We start from the raw sequence: 4,552 nt of genomic DNA, 5'->3' as shown, positions 1-4,552 counted from the left end.
CCCCACTATCAGCACAGCACAAGCAGGGCGATTTACCAGCAGGCTTATGTGGCTGCAGATATTTGGCATCACTACAGCTGTGCCAGCACCTTGTTCCCTGCCGGCACATGGTTTTGAAGGCAAAGTGCAATGCTCATACTGCAGGAAAGCACAAAGCTCAGGCTAAGCACAGCTGGCTTTTGGCAGGATGTAGAGTGAGCAAAGCCAACAACAGCCCTGAAAGCAGTGATCTGAAAGGTCTGGGCTCAGGAGCCTGCTGGCTGTCATATCCGAGCACCTTGGCTAGAGTAAATCTCATCCATCCCTTCTCCAGCACAGCGTGGCCTCCCATCCATGACAACCTCAGGCTTCTGTTGATAATGCAAACAGGACATGTTGACCCCAAAACCCAAAGTCAGTTAAACCAGAAACATTGATGAGACCTCCAGAGGGGAGATTTTAGGGTCAAATAATTTATTTACAATGAGGAGCACAACTTGGGGGTGAGGGGTGGGAGGGGAGAGAATAGGAAAAGATATTTCAGTTATCCTCTGTTGTTGTTTGGGAAAATAAACATTTTCCTGAAAGGCAGGTGGCATAAAATCAGGGGCTTTCCATCCAGGAGAGCTGCCAGAGGATCACTGGGAACCCTGTACAGATCAGGGGACCCAAGGAACCTGCAGCACCGACCATGTCCTCATCTTTGACCATGACAAGAGGGTGTATCTTCTTGCTGCAGATGAGGGGGCTTCTCCACACCAGGTAGCTGAGGTGCTTGGCGGCTTTCCCACGCATGCTTTGTCAGCTCATCCAGACTTCTCCTGGTTCTTCTTCTTCTTTGACCAGGAAGGCGGTGGAATCATCGTCCCTGGCAGTGTTCAGGTGGTGTCCAGATGAGTACCTACGAGATATGGTTTAGTAGCTTGTGGTAGTAATGGTGATGTAATGATGACCTTGTAGGTCCTTTTCAACCTTGTGATTCTATGATTTTAAGATTCCCACTCCTTTAATAGATTCACAATCCTGTCCAGGCTGGAGAGGACCTCAGGAGGTCACTAGTACAACCTTCTTCACAAAGCTGTGGCAGTGATGGTATCAAACCAGGCTGCTCAGCATTCTGCACATCAGAGTCTTGAAAACTTCCAAAGTCAGAGATCCCACAACCTCTCTGGGCCCCTCTCCCAGTGGGTAACTTAGGGAATACCCTCAAAGTTAGCCTGTTCCTCCTGAGCTGCACCTCCATTAAAAGCCTGATTCCATCTTCTTAATAATCTCCTCACAGATGTTAGGGGGTCATCTCTAGTCCTCCAGAACCATCTCTTTTCAAAGCTGAACAAGCCCAACTCCAAAGTCTCTCATCACGTGGCATTAACTCCAGCCCGTGTCTCAGTAGCTTCTCACACCTCCTGGAGAGCTGCAGGCTGGAGCCCTGTTGAGAGCTGCGCAGATGCCTCCTCAGTGTAATTTCATAACCCTTTCCTTGCCCCTTGGAGCCAATAGATTTCATCTCTCTGTGTGGCTAAAGTACATGAAGGATGCCTTGCACCCAAGGGATGCAGATGCCTGAGCAGAGAACCTGGCAGAGCATTGCCTAATAACACTAGAGAAATTCCAGTTGTATAACAAATAAATGTTGCTAAAATTCAGCCCATTTTTCAGGACTATTGTGTACAATTCTTCTGGGCTGCTTCTTTTGAAATATTTGTCCTCGGTGTACATCGTCCCCTCCTGTGCCTGATAAACAGGATAGCATCTTCCAGACTCACTTGCACTTTCCCAAACAGTGGATACAGACACTGCCTATCTTACAGTATCTTTGCTCATCAGAAAACAGCCAACAGCTCAGAAGCATTTACATTTCTTCCTGGAAAGCGACCGGTATCAGAAGCATGGCTATATACCGAATTCATAGAACTGCTCAGGTTGGAACCTGAGAACCTTCAAGATCATAAATTCCAACCTCAACCTAAGCATGCAACCCTAACTCCAACAACCAACTGCAAAATCATGTCCCTGAGCACCCCATCCAGGTGGTTTGTCAATAGGTTGCCCAAGGAGGCTGTGGATGCCCCATCCCTGGAGGCATTCAAAGCCAGGCTGGATGTAGCTCTGGGCAGCCTGGTCTGGTGGTTGCTGACCCTGCACATAGCAAGAGAGACTGAAAAGAGATGATCTTTGAGGTCCTTTTCAACCCAGGCCATTCTATCACTCTATGATACTATGACAGCAACCCAGCCACCTCCCCGCAGCACCACCTCCAGTGCTTAAATACCTTTTTAGTAAAGGGGTGTTTCTCCCTCCTCCCGGTTACACATTAATCCACTCCCGCTCAGATCATTGCTCCACAAGCCGCATCGCCTTTGTGGCTTTTTTCTGGACACGCTCCAGGGCCTCGAGGACTTTCCTGTTCTGAGGAGCATAAAAGAGAACACAGTGTTTAAGGGGTGTCCTCACCAGACCAGAATGCAGAGGGATGCCCATTTCCCCGCTCCTGCTGCCCACGCTATTGCTGACATAAGGCAGGATGCCATCGGCCTTCTGGCTGTTGGGCTGCGATAGGCTGGACTGGGCCCAGCCAGTGGCCATTGGGGCTGCGGGCGTTGCTGACAGCCCGAGATGGGTCCCTGGCCTGCAATGTGCCGCTGCTTGGCACACAGGTGCAAGGGGAAAGCTTGGGCCTCCTCCAACCCACACGCACGTCCCAAGAGGACTGAATGGAACTCTGTGAGCTGGCCCTTACCAGGTCCTCCATTACGTTCTTCTTTACGTGACCCTCCCACAGCCAAGTGAATGCTGATGACAGAAGCTGTGGGCACCCACAGCCCCTCTGTCTCCTTGATGTCCGCCAGGGGAAGGAGGCGATATGGGGCCAGGTCTCTCCGCACTTCCAACACTGGTGATGTTGGCTTGGCAGCCGTCGTCCTCCATTGCCAGCACTGAAGCCGTTGGTGCTGCCTGTGTTGCTGCCTTGTATTCACCTTGGGATGTGCAGGAACCTGCAGGGCCACCTCTGACCGGTGCACGTGAGGACGATCAGTCCCACTGGCACCTCTGCTCCCACCAACTTACTGCCACCTCTGTTCGCAGGATGCTGTCATGTACAATTGTCCCCTGCTGTGGCCGCCGTCAGTAACAGCAGCAGGTCATAGCACGCCGCTTAGCAGCTCTTCCCTGTTGCCCTTGCTCCCTTGCTGCCCCTTCCGAAGACTGTCTGGCAGAGCTGGGAAGGCCTGTTAGAGAAACAGCCTGCTTAGGAGGGGGCACGAGATGATCTGGCCTCCGGGGCAGCCGCCCGTCTGGGACAAGATGCACGCTGCAGTCCTCTCCTGGTGGCTGGGTAGAGAAGCCACCACCGCCGTGCATCTCTTTTTCCCACCAAGGAAGCCCTGCTTTCAACACTGAATGGCCTACCTTCTTTCTTGACCTGCAAGCGTTCCTTTCCAGAGAGACCACTTGGTCTCCCTGTGTGTCTTCTGGATGGTGTTTGTCCAGAAAACTCCTTCTTGATTGTGCGAAGGCCTGGTGCATTCACTGCCCACTCTGGAAGGGGCTCGAGATTATCCGGCCTCTGAGGCAGCCGTCCGTCTGGGAGGAGGATGGCCTCGCGCACAATGCACTCCTCTGCAGGTGGCCGGCAGACCTCGGTGGGATCTCCTGTTCTGCTGGCTGCCCTGCCACCGTGGTACATTGTCTGGGCTGGTTTTGTTGCCATCAGACCTGGCCGGCGGTGGGGCTGGGTTCTGCAGTCCATGTGGGCTCTGTTGTATCTTCTGGTTGAGCTCTGGACACCAGAAGAGCTGCAGCAGGACAGGCTGCCACTCTCCACAAGCTCCTCCAGATCCCTCCAGGCAGCATCCCAGAATTCAGGGCCCAGAGTGCCGATGTGCTCAGGCAGTGCTGACTGCACCAGCTGCTGCAGCTCCTGGTCCGCCTTGCTGCAGCGGTTGCAGCTGGGGCAGCAGAACCGTGGCCCACGCATCTGTCTGTTCTCATCTGCAAAGCAGGGAGGGGACCTGAGCCACAGCAGGATGGGGATGCCCTTGGCCCAATCTGCAGAGTGCAAGGTCCTGCTCCAGGGCTGGGCTCCTCCCGTGGGCCTAGCACACATCAGGGCAATCATGTAGATTGGGGCTGATCCACAAAAGACTTACCTGACTCACGAGTTGATGCTCCGCGCTTGTTTTCTGGCTGGGCATTGGCAGAGCTACAGCAGTACAGACTGCCCTGCTCCACCAGCTCCTCCAGATCCCTCCAGGCAGCATTCCAGAAGTCAGGGCCCAGACTGCCGACAGGCTTACGCAGTGCTGACTGCACCAGCCGCTGCAGCTCCTGGTCCGCCTTGCTGCAGCTGTTCCAGCTGGAGCAGCACCATGGCCTGCGCGTCTGTGTCTCAGCATCTGTAAAAGGGAGGGGGCCTGAGCCACAGCAGGATGGGGCACCAGGGACAACCTTGTCCCATCCGGCCGACCTGCAGTGTGCCAGTTCCCAGTCCAGGGCTGGGCTCCTCCCATGGGCCCATCCCTGCCTGGCGTGAATCAGGACAAGGCTGGGGCTTGGTGATGACCCATGGGAC

General features: G+C 54.1%; 1 long non-coding RNA gene across 1 annotated transcript; it reads right to left on the bottom strand.

The window, feature by feature from the left end:
• Positions 1-447: 447 nt before the first annotated feature.
• Positions 448-3,588, bottom strand: LOC146754166 (uncharacterized). Its single transcript, XR_014939170.1, has 4 exons — positions 3,391-3,588; positions 2,720-3,209; positions 2,252-2,388; positions 448-880 (listed from the first exon to the last, which is right to left on the bottom strand). It is a non-coding gene; the product is annotated as an uncharacterized LOC146754166 (long non-coding RNA).
• Positions 3,589-4,552: the final 964 nt, after the last annotated feature.

This window comes from Coturnix japonica, chromosome Z, assembly GCF_054131305.1.
Source record: "Coturnix japonica strain WE chromosome Z, WE-NBRP24, whole genome shotgun sequence".
NCBI lineage: Eukaryota > Metazoa > Chordata > Aves > Galliformes > Phasianidae > Coturnix > Coturnix japonica.
This window is presented reverse-complemented; position numbering and strand designations above follow the sequence as displayed.